At 37.5% G+C, this 20,277-nt stretch overlaps 1 pseudogene; it reads right to left on the bottom strand.

The window, feature by feature from the left end:
* Positions 1–954: 954 nt before the first annotated feature.
* Positions 955–12,718, bottom strand: LOC149222686 (NADP-dependent glyceraldehyde-3-phosphate dehydrogenase-like; annotated as a pseudogene).
* Between the last annotated feature and the right edge of the window lie 7,559 nt (positions 12,719–20,277).

The raw sequence follows: 20,277 nt of genomic DNA, 5'->3' as shown, positions 1-20,277 counted from the left end.
TTCCTTATGAGATGAAGTTGAGTGAAACATGAGAAAATCCCATCGAGAAAATTTCTATGGTATGTCTTATAAGGTACCTAAAAGGAATTGAGAAAATGGGACTAGGTAGATGGCTAAAAGTTATCTTCAATAAAGGCATGAGTGAAAAAACGAAATCATGGATGAGACAAAACAAAAAATGGATGCAAAAATGGAATATTTACCTCAATTTTTGTCCCACAAATAACAAGGAGTTAAAGAATTTTATTATGGAGAAGTTTTGTAAGCATATGTGGGTAAAAGAGTTGGGTAGAAAGAAGACATACTATGTTCAAGAATTCAAGCCTACTTGTGATCTCCAACAAAAAGAGTACATTGGAGCTAGAATTCTGTGGAGAACAAATATTATTATTGCTCAATGAAGAACTAACTCACATCAACTTCGGTGTGAAATGGGATAGTGGAAGATACCTAAAGAAGATTGGGAAGAACAATTGTGTACTTTTCGCACTCCTAGGGTAGTGGAATCATAAAAGCATTTCATTTTAGAATGTGAAGCTTTCAAAGACACTAGGGAAAGTTATGGAAATATGTTAGCATCAATTCCTTGGCATTGTATTTTTAGCGAGGGGAATGTTAGAAGGTTGGGTCAACTCATCATCAATTTGAGTAAGAAAATGATTGAATCGCAAAAGGAAAAAAACAGGGAGGTTGGTGGTCCCATATACTATTTTTAGTCTCGTGGATGTTAAAATATCATTCATTCATAAATTCCATCACTAAAATAATTGATTTTGACCAAAAGAATTTATTAATAATAATTAAGAGGGCATATTATTAATCAGGGCTATACGTTATTTGATACCAGCATTTCAATTATTATATGGAGACACATTCTCTTATAATAACAACTTTCTCACTCATTGTTATAGCAAAATCCTAATACACCCTACATTATAAATCGAATTGCTCAGATCAACCCATTGTAAATGAAGGAGAAGGCAAGTTGATGACAGTGCTCTTGACTTTAGTCACCATGAGGATGTTATTTGTGATTCCATGAGAACCAATGTCACTGTCTCCCAGACCCTGTCAGTACAATATGAAATCCAATTAAATTTTTGTATTATATTCTATTGAAATTCTCCAATAATGACCAACTAATGCAAGATCTAGATCAAGTGTTAAAATTTGAAAACATGCTCGGAAAGGGAAGTGATCCTCTTTTAGGACAAAATCACTACTATTGAATATTATGTGCATGTAAAACCTCTTCCAAAGGTAATTTTCTTTCCAAAGATGAATGTCATAAAAGACATGAATATCCGTTTTTAGGGAATATAGAAATGCTTTAAGGAATGTTAACGAGGATAAGGTATTTTTGGCACATATCTACGGGTGTGTTTTGAGTGTGAGTGAAAAATGATATCAAACCTGGTAGAGTTTGGCTCCCTTTTGCTTGGCATCCATAACAAGACCCTCAATGAAATTTGCAAAGGATTATGTGACAATCAGAGTGATATCACATTTTTCTTGTGGTGGGCCAACCTTCATCTTTGCAATTTTGGCATTCACATTCTCTACGATGATATCTGCAACTATCCCATCATAAGAACTACTTTGACCGTGGTACATCTCTGACCACTGTGAACAACCAATATTTCATGTCATCACAATTGAAAAAAATGGGATTCCCTATCACTGATAAAATTGTTGAACTATTAAATACCTATAAGAAAATCCTCCCTTGACAACATTGGTTGCTACAAGATCCAGATAAACATCCTCAAATATAATACAAACGCCTTTTCCACCTAATTCCATCTGATGAGGAATCATGCCAACCTTTCTGGAAATTGCAATACCAGTGTCACCCTCTTGTGAAACAACAATATGCAGAGAAAATGATAAACAATATTCAAGCAGATGGTGAATATTTTAAGTTTTAAAAATGCACTAATAAGTATACAAGTGAGTTTTTATTTCCTATTATAGCCTATACATGGATGCATTGTGAGAAATTAACCAATTTTAGGTCCCTTCCCTGTGACACAACTAATAAGGCCCTTTGGGAATCCAGCCAAATGGAAGAAATGTACAATGTGCAAGGATATTATTGATCCCTGTCAATAGACCATATATTCCATTGTAAATTGATGATGGAATCGTATCACATATATAGAGAAAGAATAATTCAATAGTAAAATTTGTTCATGTAGTTACAGAGAAAGAAGTAAATATCCTTGATAGCTTGTATGCACTTTATTTCTAGTGTTGGTCCATTGGCTATACAAGAGTCTATCTCAATGTAGTCATCTAATCAAGTAAATCCTAACAACCTAGTCACGTTTGAAATCTTAGGTAAGCTATATTACTGCATGCAAAGCAACCAAAGAAGTATGCAATCTATGGAAAACATTGACACAAACGTACTAAACAGTGACTTGAATTTACTCTTTGTTAGGTCCCTATAATACTAGTGTATCCCCCTTATTGTTATTGTTAGTGTAGCCCCCTATTTTTATTGTTGTGCCCATGTATCCCCCATATTGTTATTGTTGTGCCCCATAGAAGCCCACTATTTTTATTGGGCCTTTTCATTATTATTGTTATGTAGGCTTTGATTATATTGTGACCCCTTAGACTCTTATATATACCAAGGAGGTCTTATCATTTGTATCTTCCAAGAATTGTTCATTTATGTAATGTAAAGGAGGTTTCCTCCTCAAAGAGGATACTTTTTAATTCATTGATCTATCTTTTATTTTGTGAGCTAGTTGCATAAAATTTGGTATAAGAGCATTGGATTCTAGGGTTTTGCTGCTTCAAATAGGCCATCTTAACATTTCTGCTATAAAAAAAAAAAATCTACAAGGCTTCAGAAGCTAAAATGGTGACCATAGTGGGAGTTGAACGCATGAATTTTTTAAATATTGGTTCACTATATTTTATGAGATATGGTACGAAGAAGTTAGGGTTTTTCTAGGCTCCATAATTCAGCTCAAACAAGTGACCTAGGGAAAATCATCATAACTTTTTCTATAAGAATCAGATTTATATTTCATAAAAAGTGGTTGAACGTACACAGATTGTAGTTTTTCTACGTGGAAATTTCGTACAAGTTTACTTTACTAAATAAGTCCATAATCAGGTCACCATAGGAGATTGGGCATAACTTTATATCGAAGAATCCAATCTTGGTCTAACTTGTGGCATTGGAGCAAAGACTCAAATGGCTACCACAAGTCGCAATTTCAGACCTTGAAGAGCCAAAATTACAGAGATATAATAGTTTCAATATCGAGCTCCTAAAAAAACAAGAAAAATGTGTGTATTTTTTAAAATTTTCTTAGCTTTGTTTGAAAAATCATTTTGAAGTTATTCCAAAATGCCTCGAAGCAAAAAAATGGACACACCTAGTAAGAAACCAGAAAAATATACTACGATGCATGAATAAGAGGAGGAAATGAACCATGATATATAAAAATTACGAGATCAAGTGCAACAAATTTCACTCTCGTAAAGAGTAACCAAAAATCAACTGGAAGCTAATATGGATGGTTTGAAGCATGGTATAAAATGTGACATGCAATAAATGATGAATGTTAAGATGGAAGGTTTGAAGGATGGTTTAAAAACATAAATGAAAAGAGACCTGGAAGGTTTGACAAAGTTGCTACAAGAAATGCTTCCTAGTGGTGACAAGGTACTCCATGAAAATCATGATGAGGACAAAAGGAATACAAATTTTGATTTTAGAGGCTCCAATAGTGGGTTGAGGACTAACCACATTCCAAATATCGATATGAGGAAGTTTGATGGCAAGGATCCGGTAACATGGATACTACTTATGGATCAATTCTTTGATCTACATGATCTGTCACATTCACAAAAGGTATGCATTGCATATTTATATTAAAAAAATAATATTTTTTTTTGGTATCGATGGATTTGTTATCGTAAATCAATTGTCACTTGGAATTTTTTTCTTTCTTTCTTTTTCTAAAGAATTGGTAGCACAATATGAAGATACAAAGAGAAATACTTTCTTTAGCCAATTGATAAATCTCAAACAAAAAGGTTTAATAGTAGAGAACATTGAGGACTTCCAAATATTGAATATCAAGGTAAATGATATTCCATAGGAGCATAGGATTGATGTCTTCATAGGGACTTTAAAGGATAACATCCAACATGAGGTTTTCCTTTGGGAACCTAATTCATTGGAGAAGGAATTCAAGGTGGGAAGAAAATTTGAAAGAAAAGTTATGGCAACAAGGAAGTCTACCACTCACAACTATAAAGAGGGAAGTGTCACTACTCCTAGCCTTCCTCAGCCGACAAGGTTGACACCACAACAATTGGAGGAAAAAAAGAGCAAAATGGCTTTGTTATAGTTGTGATATAAAATACACTAAAGGATAAGTGTGCTAAGATGAAATTATTTTACATAGATTGTGAAGAGGAGAAAGAAAAGGAACAAGAAACATAAAAATAAGAGGATATACACCAAGAACCAACCCCATAAAAAGAAATGAATCTAACCATATCTTGTAATTCATTGGCAGGAATTAACACTCCTCAAACTCTAAAGATAAAATGATATATCAAGAAGAAAAAGTTAATAGTGATGATTGATTTAGGTAGTACCCATAATTTTATTCATTGTAAGATAGGTAAGGAATTGAATTGCTTCCTATATACAACACCAAAGTGTCAAGTAATGATTACAAATGGAGGAACTGTAAATTGCTCTGAAAAGTGTCATAATATCAAGCTAACCATGCGGGAATATGTGTTGAATAATCCAATGCTTTCCATTCCAATGGGCGGTGATGATGTTGTATTAGGAATCCAATGGTTACAATCTTTGGGGACGATAGATTTTAATTTTTAAGGACTTTTTCTTGAATATTTTTTGGGAAGGAAAGGAAGTTGAATTAAGGGGCATCACAGGGAAACTAGGAAAGATAATCAACACATGATTTTTTTTTTGAAGAAATAATAATGGGGCTTAATTGCACAATTATGCTCATTAGAGGTTCAAACATCAAAATTATCTATTTCTCTAGATCTCCAAAAAGTCTTGGACAATCATTCCAAGGTATTTGAAACTCCCAAAGGCCTCCCACCTATTCGTGATCATGATCATGCTATTCATTTGATTCCACGAAGTGTTCCTCAAAACATCAGGCCTTCCATATATCCCTATGCCCAAAAGAATGAAATTGTACGTATGATTGCAGAAATGCTAAAGGCTGGTATAATTCAACCTAATCAAAGTTATTTCTTTGCTCCAGTAGTATTGGTACACAAGAAGGATGGATCATGACATATGTGTCCAGATTATAGGGAGCTCAAAAATCTCACTATTAAAGATAAATTTCCCATTCCTATCATTTATGAATTGTTGGATGAATTACATGGAGAAATTTACTTCGCCAAGTTGGATATTTGTTTAGGATATCATCAAATTAGAATGAAGACCGCAGACATTCTAAAAACAACATTCAAAACTAATGAGGGTCACTATGAATTTTTGGTCATGCCTTTTGGCCTTACTAATGCACCTTCCACATTTCAAGGTTTGAATAATTCGTTTTTCAAACCCTTCCTTAGAAAATTTGTCTTAGTATTTTTTCATGATATACTATTCTACAACAAGTCTTGGAAGGATCTCGTTCAACATGTTGATAAGGTGCTCAAACTATTGGAGGAGAAACAATTATATGGAAAAACCTCCAAATGTTTCTTTGGAGTACAGTAGGTGGAATATTTTCATCATATTGTATCTCATGAGGGTGTTAAGGTATACCCTAACAAAATTAAAGCCATTAAGGAATGAAAAATTCCCACAACCATAAAGAATCTTCGAGGATTTCTCAAGTTGACAAGGTATTGTCGCAATTTTGTTAAGAAATATGGGAGAATAACAACACCTCTAACAACATTATTGAAGAAAGATCCATTTTATTGGACTCCAAAAGCAACAAAGGCCTTTGAACATCTTAAAGAAGCAATGTGCCAAGCACCCGTATTAGCTACTCCAGAATTCACAAAAACCTTTATTGTGGAATGTGATGCCTCAGGAAATGGAAATGGTGTTATTTTAACACAAGAAGGAAGACCCATTTCTTTCGAAAGTCGTCTAATCAAAGGAAAGTATTTACACAAACCTATTTATGAGAAGGAAATGTTGGCAATACTACATGCACTAAATAAATGGTGACCTTACCTAATGGGAAGACACTTCAAGGTAAAAATTGATCATGATAGTCTTAAATAATTTTTGGAACAAAGATTATCTTGAGAAGAGAAGTAAAAATGGGTCAGAAAGATGTTGGGTTATGAATTTGAAATTATCTACAAAAAAGGGAAGCAAATAGTTATTGCAGATGCACTCTCAAGAAAGGATGAGGATGTGGAAGCATTGCTTTGTGCTATTTCTATTATCCAACCTGATTTGATAACCGAAGAAAGGGATGAATGGAAGAATGATGAAGAGGTGTGGACACTCATTCAAAATTTTTAGCAAGACCCTAGTATATATGATACATTTAGCTGGACAAATGATTAATTATGGTACAAATATCTCTTATATCTTTGTAAGAATTCCCAACTCAAACAAAATATTCTTTTGGAATTGCACACCTCCCCCTTAGGAGGGCACTCAGGATTTTTAAAAACTTACCACAGGGTCAAGAAATTAAATCTAATATGATATTCAGAAGTTTGTGGAAGAATGTTTAGTTTACCAACAAAATAAAGTTGAGACAATTAATACCCCGAGTCTATTACAACCTTTAGCCATTCCAAGTTAGTGTTGAGATGAGGCATCGATGGATTTTATCACAGGTTTACGCAAGTTTGAAGGAAAGATTGTTGTCATGGTGGTAGTTGATAGACTTACCATGTATGCACACTTTTGTGCATTATCTCATCCTTTTAAAGTCAGTACAGTTTCTACTGCATTTATGGAAACAATTCATAAGCTATATGGAAACCCAAAGATTATTTTAAGTGACAGAGATCCCATTTTCATTGGAAATTTTTGGACAAAATTATTTTCTTATCTTGGTACTCAATTAGCTCATAGATCATCTTATCATCCTCAATCTAATGGGAAAACTGAAATAGTGAACAAATGATTGAAAGGATATCATTGTTGCTTTCTATCTGATAAACAAACACAATGGGTCAAGTGGTTACCTCTAGTTGAATGGTGGTATAACACTTCCTTCCATATTGTAGCAAAAATGACCCCATTTATGGCACTTTATGGAGATAATCCACCATCCATCACATCATCTTTAAGATAAAATTATAAGGTTCAATAAGTGGAAGATCACATCGAGCATCAACAACAAGTTCTCCAACTCTTAAAGGATAACCCCACTTAGTGCAGAATCAAATTAAACAACAAGAGGATCAATGTCATAGTGAAATAAGATTTGATGTAGGCAACTAGGTATTTTTACGACTATAACCATAAAAATAAATGTCCCTCAAGTAAGCTAAGAATGATAATAAATTATCAACCAATTATTATGGTCTTCACAAGGTATTGCAAAATATTGGTACAATGAAATACAAATTGGAGCTACCTACATCTTCTCGAGTACACCCAATTTGCCATGTTTCATACTTAAAGAAGGTTATTGACAACAAGCTCCCAGTTCAAATAATTTTGCTAGAACATGACAAAGAAGAAAAAAATCATACTTGAGATTGAAGTAGTCACGAAAACAAGAACCCAAAAACTACGAAATTGATTAATTTCAGAATGTCTCATTAAGTGGAAGAACTTACCCGCTCAAGATTCCACATGGGAGGATCAGAATTTTATACAAAAGCATCCAAAACTACTCAAGTGTTGAGGAAAACACTTTTTTGAAGGAGAGGGGCATGTTAGGTCCCTATAATACTAGTGTATCCTCCTTATTTTTATTGTTAGTGTATCCCCCTATTATTATTGTTGTGCCCATGTATCCCCCATACTGTTATTGTTGTGCCCCATAGAAGCCCACTATTGTTATTATTGGGCCATTTCATTATTATTGTTATGTAGGCTCTGATTATATTGTCATCCCTTAGACTCCTATATATAGCAAGGAGGTCTTATCATTTGTGTCATCCAAGAATTGTTCATTTATGTAATGTAAAGGAGGTTCCCCCTCAAAGAGGATATTTTTTAAGTCGTTGATCTATCATTTTTTGTGAGCTAGTTGCATAACACTCTTTGCTTTCCTAAAAACAAATGTGCATTGAAGCTACATATAAACAAGTAAACACGAAAAACTTGAAAATTATTGGGGAAAGCACGTACTAAAATGATCAAACATATGGTAGAACATAATAGGTAACAAGGAAACCCATGTAATGGGGTCATAATGTTGTAACATGCCTAATTGATTGATTATGGAACTAAGATTAGTAAGAGAATCATTGAACAACCAGAAGAGTTTGTTATATAGAGGAAATATAGGCTACATTCACCATTCATGATAATGAGATACAAGTAAGGAATTTAGCACTAAATCGATGTCCCTAGAGACTAAAGAAATTTTTGACAGAGACCAGTGTGGGTGTCAAAACTAAAGGGTTGATAAGTGAAGGGTGTCACTAATAAGGATATGGAGGGTAATGAGAGGACTACAGAGGGAGGGAAAGCCACATATAGGTCTTTAAAGAAAGTTACACTGCATTAGTGAGCAGGCGGATGGAAAACAAGTAGAGAGAGTTTGGAGAATGTAGTTATAGAAGAAAATATGTGGTTTTCCATTAAGTCAATTGGTGGCCAAAAGTAGTAAGAAGTAATGGAAAAATAAGTTGGGAATGTTCTTAGCAGATGGAGTGGCATAATATCATGATTGATATGATTTTGCGTGAAGTGGGAAATGACAATATGACATAAGTGGGTCAAGGTGGAGCACCTAATGTTCAGCAAGAGACTAAGAAAGTGGGTGATCTGATATCTTTTCAGTAATGAAGGTAGCGTATTGGTTACCAGAAAGATCAATTTTTCCCATTTTTGAATAGAATACCAACATTTTGAAATATGTTTTTGTAAGGTAAATTATCCCATTTTGAGTAGAATACCAACATTTCACTATGTGTTTATCCATTGATTTATTAAGGAGAATCGGGTGCTTAACACCATAGAACTTGTAAAGAAGATGGCCGAATTATGTATGGATGTGGGCATCTCAATATATAGTGTATTGATTAAAGGGTATTTTTGAAAAGGATGAATACTCACAAGCTCACAATTTGTGTCTTTGGATAAGATACTCTAGACTAATTCCAAATGTGAATGTTCTTAACAAATTAATTTCTCCCCTATATAGAAAAGTTTAGCTGGATGTATGTATTCGAATAATTATTTATTTATGAATGTAAAAATATTTTTGAATAATGATTACATTTTTTTATTCAATGTTCTCACAAATAAGATAAATGTTATGTGATAAGGACTCTAGCATGTACATTTTCTTGATGACCTATTAGGAATAGTTGAAGAGCAAAAGAATAAAGTGAATATTTGGAAGGAAACAAAGTTTATGGCTAAATACTTTGACGTTACATATGTATATATATGCAATAATAAATTTTTCCAGCTAGGAAATGCCTTCCACTATATCCACCAAGGTAACAAGAATATATTCACCATTATTTGAAGGAAGCACTAGACTTGAAGACCCTGGAGATTGGATAAAAATGTGTTAAAACATACTATATACAAAAAGAGCATATTGAAGCAGTGAGATAAGGAAATGAGTACAAGTAAATGGAAAGTCAATATTTAAAAGCAATATTGAAATATCTAGAATCTAGTTTCATCAAATTTGCATTTACAAGTAAATTTCAGAAACTAGTCCTTGTACAGCTCCGCTCATCCTTGTATAGTGGTTACCACAGACTATACAAGTGTAGACATATTCAAAACCAAGTTATTTAATACACCTATTAATCAACATAGAATATTCACCAAGATCTCTATACGTTAAGATAGGTTTCCATCCTTTAAAATTTTCTTGTTCCTATGAAGCAAATTGGTTCAAAACATAGCTTGAAGTGGTCTGGTAAGATGAAGAAGTGTTTAGAAAATGATAATAACCAGTGGAATGAGTTCATGGAATTCAATAACAAAGTTGTAGATGCCACAAGAGAGTTAAATGGCAATTTGTTTAACAAGAGTTTCCACTTTCTGGAACAATAAAGATCAATTTTAGTCATGGTTAAAAAAAAATTGAAGAGAGGTGAGCTAGATGATTGGGGCATGGAATGCAATTTTTGGGCCAATTATCATAGGAGGAACTAGGTTTTATAAACCATTACAACGTTAAATACATAATTTTCTATAATTGAAATTTGAGGCTTGCACTGAGCCTGATGAAACAAAGAGAATTGTACTAGTGAATAAACATAATGTTGAACGGGAATTACAATCCATTTTGTACTTTGTAGAAGAAATGTGTTTGAATCATGTCATCCATGAATTATCCAATAAAACATATTTCGTTCTAGATGATCAATCATCTTGTGTCATAGGTGAAAAGAAGAGTGCATAACTATTAGGGGGACAACTTTATTCCATGATCCTGAGGGATTATAATAACAGGAAAATGAAAATTTACACATAGATGGGAGACCTCCTTTTTCCTCAAAATAGTCATTATTAAAATAAAGGTTGTTGTAAATTTGATGTAGCCAATGGGTTTCTATACTTGGAAATACAAGCAAGGATGTTTAGAAAAATGAAATTCCCTCTCCAAAATTGATGAAACCTAGACACTGATGAGCATAAATTTATTTTTGTTCTATCTGCAAATGAGAAACATGAAGGGGCTGAGTGGATATTCTTTAATTTCCTTGAATTTATAAACAACCCAATTTTCAACTTGCAGCTGGATCAAATTTCATATATTCCATAGTTCAATGGATCCCCCATATTTGTTGAATATGATCACAAAAGAGGTTTCTATTTCAATTTATCAATTTTCAATCTAAAAGCAAAGGTCTATAGCATATCTTTTGGGAAGGCATATAAAAGGGTTGATTGTGTGAAGAGTTCACTTGAATTTGTAGGTGCCCATACTAAAGACAAGGTATGTGGACATTTGAACCTAGAAAGTAAACAAAGGGTTCAAAATCACCCCTCAAGCCAGATTTTCAGAAGCAAGAATGTGGACAATGAGAAATGCTTAGGTTTAAATGTAAGAAATATATTCAAATTATACATGGTGACCCTACTTGGTGTGTCTCCAAGTTGTAAACAAAGGGTAGACATAATGAAAATGCAAGTACAGGTAAAAATGATTATTCATTCTCATATAAAAGCATGAAATCATCAGAAAAGGATGAAAATAAAGATATGCAGTCACATGACATTGAACATCACTTAAAACTTTGAAGAGAAGAGGAGACACAGGTGGATGGAAAATGGACTAAATACTTGTTTTGTTGGTTTATATTGATAACCACTTATCAATGTGGAATATGGGAGATAGTTTCTCTTTAATCATAGGCATATCTCTCTAGTAAGTCTACTCTCATTTGCCATTTCAAATTTATCATGGTTATGCAACATCTCAGTAATTTATCTCCTATCATTAGATAAAATGTATATAATTTTCTTTCAAGGCCTCTTCACCACCACCAACAACCCACTAAAAATAAAGAATATTTTTACAACTTTCCTTCAATAATTAGGGGTTATAGATAGTGGGTTTTCAAAGACTTATTATACAAATCTTGCAAACAAGTTGTGCTAACTATTTTCAAAATTCATGGGGAATAGAAACAAAGAAGATGTGAATGAATTAGGAGAAAAAATCACTAATGTGGATGTCTTGGTTCAGTAAACGATGTAAACTTTGAAACGGGAACTATAAACTCAAAATGGGAACTCTGGGCAAAAAACCCCGAAAAAACATCAAAAACAGTGCTAAAAATGAAAAGTGTGTATACTGGAACGATGCTTTTTTTAAAGGGTCAATTTTGAACATGTTTTAAAAATAGCAGTGAAAACGAAATTTTCGTGCAAAAAACAACTTGAAAACGAAAAAGAGATGATACTAGAATGATGATTTTTTTTATACTGGAATGATGATTTTTTTTAGGGTCAATCTTCAACATTTTTAAAAAATGCTAGTAAAATCGAATTTTTATGTTCCAAACAAAGTTGTTTATGAGTAAAATAACACACTAATGTTTTTGGTAGAATAACATTTTTCTTTCCTAAGTATAAATTCAACATGTTCTCAACCATAAAATGCTAGATACAAAAGAAATTGAAAAATTTTCAACTATAAAATTAAAAAACCATGACATTATGAACAAACAACATCATTAAATGAATTCAAAAGTCATTATTTGTATATTGAATGAAACATTCTCGGAATCGCCCAGCCACCCATGGGGGGCAGGTGGGTCGCCGGGGTGGTGCAAGGTGGTGCTGCGGCGCCCACCCCGACAGTTTGCCCACCCCCCGGGGGTGGCTGGGCGATTCTCGAAATCGTCAAGCCACTCCCGAGGTCAGGCAGGCCGCCATGGTGGAACGGGGTGGGTGTCGTAGCACCACCCCGCGCCACCTCGGCAGCCTGCCCGCCCCCCGAGGTGGCGCGAGGTGGTGCTGCGGCACCCACGCCACGCCATCGCGGTGGCCCGCCCGCACCCCCCAGGGGTGGCTAGGTGATTCTCGGAATTGCCCAGCCACCACCGGGGGGCGGTGGGCCATCGGGGTGGTGTGGGGTGGTGCTGCGGCGCCCACCCCGCGCCACCGTGGTGGCCCGCTTGCCCCCCGGGGGTGGTTGGGCGATTCCGAGAATCACGCAGCCACCCCTGGGGGGTTGGCGGGCTATTGGGGTGGCGCAGGGTGGTGCTGCGACGCCCACCCGATGCCAACGCAGCGGCCCGCTAGCCCCCCAGGGGTGGCCGGGCGATACCAAGAATCGCCTAGCCACCCCCGGGGGGTGGGCGGGCCGCCGGGGTGGCGCGGGGTGGGGCTGCGGAATCACCCAGCCACCCCTGGGGGGCGGGTAGGCCGCCGGGATGGCGTGGGGTGGTGCTGCGACGCCCACCCTAGGCCACCGCGGCGACCCGCCCTCCCCTCAGAGGTGGGCGAGTCGCAACCACCACCTAGGGGCAGGCGGGCTGCCGTGGTGGTGCGGGGTGGTGCTGCAGCGCCCAACCCGCACCACTGCGGCAGCCCGCCCACCCCCCCCCCCCCCCCGGGTGGCTGGGCGATTCTCGGAATCGCACAGCCACCACCGACGGATGAGCGGGCCACCGGGGTGGTGCTGCGAATCGCCCAGCCACCACCAGGGGGGCGAGCAAGCCCCGGGGTGGCGCGGGGTGGTGCTGCGGTGCCCACCCCGCGCAACCGCGACAGCCCCCCCACTCCCCCCAGTGGTGGCTAGGCGATTCCCCAGCCCCACCCCGGCAGCCCGCCCGCCCCCTAGGGGTGGCTGGGGAATTCCAAGGATAGCCCAGCCACCCTCGGGGGGCAGGCGGGCCGCCGGGGTGGCACGAGGTGGGGCTGCGGCGCAACCCCACGCCACCTCGGCGGCTTGCCCGACCCTCGGGAGCCACCCCCGAGGGGCGGGTGGGCCACTGCAGTGGCGCGGGGTGGGCACCGCAGCACTACCCCACGCCACCGCGGTAGCTCGCCCGCCCCTCGGTGGTGGCTGGGCGAGCCGCCAGGGTGGTGCGGGGTGGGTGCCGCAATCGCCCTGCCATCCCCGTGGGGCGGGCGGGCCGGCGAGGTGGCGCGGGGTGGGTGCCGTTGCACCACCGGGGAATCGCCCAGCCACTCCGGGGTGGCACGAGGTGGGCGTCGCGGCATCACCCCGCGCCACCCCGGTGGCCCGCCCGCACCCCAGGGGTGGCTGGGCAATTCCAAGAATTTCCCAACCACCCCCAGGGGGCGGGCGAGCCACTGTGGTGGCGCGGGGTGGTCGCACAGCACCACCGCGCGCCACCTTAGCAGCCCGCCTGCCCCCTGGGGGTGGCTAGGCAATTCCGAGAATTGCCCAGCTACCCCTGGGGGGTGGGCGGGCCGCCGAGGTGTCGCGGGGTGGGCGCAGCCTGACCCTGCGCCACCCCGGTGACCTGGGCGGCACCCCACCTCATGCCACCCCGACGGCCCGCTTGCCCCTCGGGGGTGGCTTGGTGATTCTGAGAATCGCCCAGCCACCCCCGGGGGGGGTGGGCGGGCCGCCGTGGTGGTGCAGGGTGGGCGCCACAGCACCACATTGGGAGATTCACAAACATCAAAGATCCATTAGAAGATGAAAATGAGCAAAAGGAAGCAGAAAATATTGTAGAAGAAGACAATGATGAAACTCTAGAGGACGAAGAGTTTGGATTACGTGACATTGTTGATTAAATTTAAGTTATGCTTGGAAACCAAACTCATTTTTTGTAACTATTAATTAGTTATTCTTGTAATGTTTTGACTTTGACATTTTATGAGAAGAATAAGTACTCAATTAAGGTTGTTATGCGTTCAATATTTGTATTATGTGATGTTCGCATTAATTTTTATGTTAATCATTATTTAAAAAAAACAGTGATTATTATTTTTTTTTTGACATGAAATTCATAAAAAAAAAACTATTATTTAGCCATTTTTAGTTAAAATTTTCCTATAAAAATTGTGATTTTGACATGTCATCTCTAGCAAAAAATTACAAAAAATTATCAAAATGTGTAGTTTTTTAGTTATATTTATGTTAAAAATGGTTATTTTTATGTGAATTGTTAAAAAATATTGTTTTTTAGAAACAATTATATCATGTGGATTGAAAAATTAATTAACGCTGTATAATTATGTAGAATATCGAAAATTCAAAATTTCGACCTTTTTCTTTAAATATGCAAAACATTAAACACCTTACTACAAAAAATTAAAATTAAAATAAAAACAAGAAAATATGAAGAAAAATACCACCTCAAAAATTATTAAATTTACAAAATATTTATTTACATTTCATACATTAGAAAATAAAAATAATAAATAAAAATAATAAAAAAAGCCTTTTAAAAAAATGGCCTGGTGTAGAATTACCACTTTTTAAAATCAGCATAAAAAACACTACCATTCTAAAACGCAATGTACATAAAAAAAATTATAGTGCCAAAAACTATGCCCTAAAAAAAACGTGTGTTTTGCATCACCCCTTTTCCCAATCGGGTCACTTTTTTGCTATCTCTACAAAACGGGTAACAGTATGAGTTCCTGTTTCAAAGTTTACATTGTTAGTAGGAAAGGTTGATGAAGTAATATACTTTTCTAAGCACATTGAAACATTGAAAATTGTTCTCAATATGTATGCATAAGATGTTTTCTATATGTTGTGGTGAAATCCAAGCACCTTGAATAAGCTAAACTAAAATACAATGAGATACTAAGAAATGAGTAAGTCTAGAAAGGTTGAAAACGCCTTTGAAATTATTTAAATATTGAGGAAGCTTATGATAAAACTTAATGAAAAGTATTACTATGTGCCTATCCATTTATTTATTAAGGAGAATTAGTTGCTTAAGTCCATAGAACTTGTGAAGAAGATGAAGGAGTTAGGTATCAATGTGGGATTCTCAATATATAGTGTATTGGTTGAAGGTTATTCGTGAAAAGGATGAATTTGTAAGTCTGAATTTGGATTTGGCATAGGTACATATAGAACCTTGTTGTTGGTATATTCATATTTCGATGTGAAAAGAATGAGCCAACACCTTATTGCTATAAATCTTTGAAATAGGTGCAATAAATTTTGGGTAAATAACTTATGGCTAGAGTATTTAATTTCAAAGAAATATTGTTTGTTTAGGATTCAAAGTGAGGGCATGAGCTAGGAAAATTTTGGTTTAGGAATAAGAGTTTTCATGATAATACCCTTTTTCCATTGCATCAATAACCCCTTTGCTAGGTACGGGAAACTTCACACTTCAAGTGTATATAATAATTGAAGGAAGTGTAGTGGAGGAGAGTTTGGAGAGCTTCCATTGGATTCCTTATAGAGCTCCACTTCACCAAAAACAAACCTTTCTTCTACTTATATCTAGATCATAAAAATATGAAGCTCTTTTTTCTAATTTTATATAGAATACACTTAAGTACATGGGCTTGTGTTTAATATTTTGGTATACATCAAGATAATCAAGGGAGAAAATATTTAAAAGGAATTTATTCATTTATTCATTGTGGTGACAAATATTATAGAACCTTAGTCCACGAAACCCTTTGCAAACAACCCACAAATTTATTTATATCTTCTATGAATGAGTATAGTGGAAATGCTCAAGTATAGGAGATTGAAAGTATGAAAAAAGAACACATAATAAGAAAGTATTCAACCAAATATTCCACACGATAGAACCCTTCAAGGACTTCCATGGACACATGTACCAATATTTGATCAATAGGTTCTATAAATACTTGGATTTAATCTCACTCCCCTACAGAGATTCATTGTTAGTGAGTGAGTTTCCACAAGATTCTTTCTACCAATTCCTTTAGAAAAAGAAATATATTTTCTGTACTCCAAACCACCATTGGTTTTTATATACTAAATGATATTCTATTGTAAATAAGATGTATCTCAATTATATGTAAGTCTTTTATCCCTACATTGTTATTCATGGTTGAATTGATAAGGAAACCAAACTCTAATCCTAGTTGAACTTCTTGTAGGAGGAGGAAGTGAAGGTACAAGAAAGTGTATGTGAGGTTTCCATCATACCTCTCTTATCTTTTGTTCCTAAAATATGATTCCAAAAATATGTCAATACAAGAGTTGTTCTTGGACATGTAAGGGAGAAATGGGAAAATTGACAATGGTGACTTCGTTCATGTACTAATCTTGTTACCTTGATCTGATAAATATCACAATCAAAGCAAGGTCAATATTAGAAAGACCCGAGTTACATTTTTTGTGCTTTTTTCACGTTGAAATTCAAACTATTATATTCAAATTTTTTACTAAGAAAACATTAACTCTAAAAGTAGGTAGCTTGAAACTCAAAAGCTTCGATCAAAACAACAAAGTTGAGCTACATTAGTCTACAAACATATAATACTAGAAATTAGCAACAAAAACACTCAAAACTGTTAAAAGTACCCAATCATGTAGATATATCATTTTCCCTAAGTTTTCCTCATCTCTTCATATTTTGTTCCTTGAAAAGTGAAAATCAAAATTTATGTGCTGGAAAATAAAAAAAATATTGATCTAAATAAATATTCTTGACAACAATTATGGATATGTGTGCTCCTATTAGAGATTGTGTACCATCTCCTTGGAAAACAATTTCCATCATCTCATCACTTTGTTGTAAATTGAAAATTGAAAATCAAATTAAATATATAACTTCGGGAATTTAGAAATATACTAAACATAATAAGATCTTATTAAGAGAGCGATTGGAGAAGCGCATGGAGGATCTTGGGCTAACAAAGCTCTATGAAGGCATTCAGGCGGTGGCTTCTGCTTCCAAATCATAGATGTGGCAGGTGGTGAAACCCTGGCGAATGAAAGAAGAAGAAGGGCTGCTTCTGGAGCGGCGGTGTTCGTCGCGTGTTTCACGTCTCCCTACTCCCATTTACCGTGAAGTTGATGAATTTTCGACCTAGATCTTGGAAGCTGTGGGCATGGATTTCATAGACGAGAGTGAGGCTCTGACGCTGGCAGATAACCCTAGATCTGTTATCGATCCGCCAGATCTGGTTTACAATCCAGTAAATCGGGGCCTGAATAAGGTAGATCCGACATGTAGCTTTGCGGCTCGGGAGAATAACTTGGCTAGGGTTTCTGATCTTCTCAGCGCCGCGGCAGCGCAATATCATGGGCAGCTAGAACAGCCAGAACCCAGGCAACAGGTAACATCAACTTGTTTTCAGATTTTTATTAAACCCCCTGTGGGGAAAACTAGTCTAGTATGGGTGCATGCAGAAAGCACCATTATGCAGTTGAAACAGCAAATATGGGCATTGATGGGATACCCTGTTCAGATCCAACATTTGGTTAGTGGTAGGTGGTCCCTTCAGGATAGCAGAACCCTGAAAAACTATGATATTAGCCCAGAAACAACCATTGCTTTAAACCTTAGGCTGAGAGGAGGGGCTCCGGACCAGGGACATCCAAGCTCCTCAGGAGGAGACAAGGGGAAAAAGACAGCACCTCAGCATCAACCCAAGGGAGGCTCCTCTTACAAAAATATATTACAGGGTAACAGAGATCCAGGGTCCCCTCCAGATCAAGGTGGATATACACCTAGGCCATACATAGTAGATCAGCTAGGGCAAACCCCAGCCCTCAACTTTGATTCTACAGGACTTGAAGATTTCGTTAAGTCATATGAAACGCAGGCCCTAATCTGCCGATTTAACAGTTTTTGGCCAAAGCCAATGGATCTATTTCACTGGATCTTCACCAATTGGACCATGGAATGTGATATACACTTATGCCCTAAGGGGTTTTTCATTGTTAAATTCGCATCCACGGAAGTCAGAGACACAATCATTAGTGCTGGGCCTTGGTTTTGGGGAACATCGGGTCTTTTTATGACCCCATGGTTTCCAGATTTTGATCCAAACAAAATGACTGTCTCCAAAATGTCGGTCTGGGTCCGCCTATATAACCTTCCCCTTCACTTTTGGAGTGAACGAGTTTTGGAAGGAATTGGGAATAGCATAGGGAAATACATCAAAACAGATCTGGAAAGGACTGATGAGAGGATCTAACCTTTGCACGCATTTGCATGGAAGTAGATCTACGTAAAGGATTGCCGGAAAATATAAGGCTGGTATACAAACAACAAAACTGGCTGCAAGGACTAGACTACGAAAACACTGCTTTCAGATGTAGGAACTGTAGGCTGACAGGACACTTGCAAAGTACATGCCCAGAAGCCAAGAAAGCAAACAGTAAAAAGAAGAAGAAAGGGAAGCAGAGGAAAGGATGGCAATTTCCCCCTCCTGACTCAGAGAACGACGAATCAGAAACAGAGGAGGAAGTTACCCCCACAGAGAATTCTGAGCCTTCCCAAGGAAAGGAGACCCAAAAGGAAAACATATCAGCCAACAAGGTTTCACTAGTCCATTCAAATCAGACAGAGAAGACAAGCGAGGATCTGAGTATGGAAGGGATCAAACGACATCACCCCTCAGATACGTCAGATTCAGACAAGGATACAGCTCCACAGAAAGCAGAAACACAGTTACTCCTAGCTTCGATCGAGCCCACTCAAGGAGAGTGGCGCAAGGTCGAAAAGAAGAAGGGGAGAAAAACATGAGGTGTGAGTCCACTACTCACTACCGAGAACCAGTTTTTCTGTCCTTTCCTCCTTTCTTTTTTCTTTTCTTTCATTATTTCTAAAATGAACGGTAGCCTCGCTACGTTGCATTGTGTGCGAAAGCACTCGAGCCCAATGGGCAACTTATGGAAATGCTTCAATGCATATGCTTTGTGTAACTTTTCATTTTTTAAATAAAAGTTTACCGCTTTTTTCCTGTGGAAAAATAAGATCTTATTAAAAATATTTATTGATACAGTGTCACTTGTGGAAACTCTGTAGGTATTATCTCTTCATTGATTCCTTCTTTCATCGCTCTAACCTAAGAGTTCAACATAACATGTATGAGCCACACCATAAAATTTATGTGACTTAAAGGCATTTGCAATTTCAAGCAAAATATCTATATACATAGTAATACCTATAGTTCATGTACATCAACGTGTTCATGAGGCAATAATTGTTCCATTGAGTCTTCATCACTTAAAAATGATGAAAAATTATAAGTTTGAATAAATATGTAAGTGATTTTTGGAGACAAAATGTATATACAATTCAACATAATAAATTTATGTAACATGCACTATAGCTAATCTTGTAAATACTATTTTAGAGTTCATTAATCATAGCTTCCTAGAAAATACCTTGCGAAGGGTCTGAATTTAGTGAGCCATGAATTTATCATAATGATCTCCATAAGATTATGCATAACTCTCGAGATCTAGTGGATCCATATCTCTTAACACCTGATCCGAAAAACCAACAAATGGTGTAATATGTTCCTCACCCTTTGAACATTGCCTCTTCCCTAAGCAAACTTCCACCCATCACCCTATCTCGAATTTGATTCCAAAGAATGTCTTAAACATTAAAATTCCAATTATGCTCCTCATAGAATTACTTTTTTAGTTAAGTCCCCTCCATAAATATTCAAAATATATAGGAGAACTCCTTGGTTGGCCAGGGAATCTGCGACCATGTTGAAGTTTCTCTTGACATGGA

This window comes from Pinus tabuliformis, chromosome Q (genome assembly GCF_031772625.1).
Source record: "Pinus tabuliformis cultivar Carrire ecotype Pingquan chromosome Q, CPIR1, whole genome shotgun sequence".
Taxonomy (NCBI): Eukaryota; Viridiplantae; Streptophyta; class Pinopsida; order Pinales; family Pinaceae; genus Pinus; species Pinus tabuliformis.
This window is presented reverse-complemented; position numbering and strand designations above follow the sequence as displayed.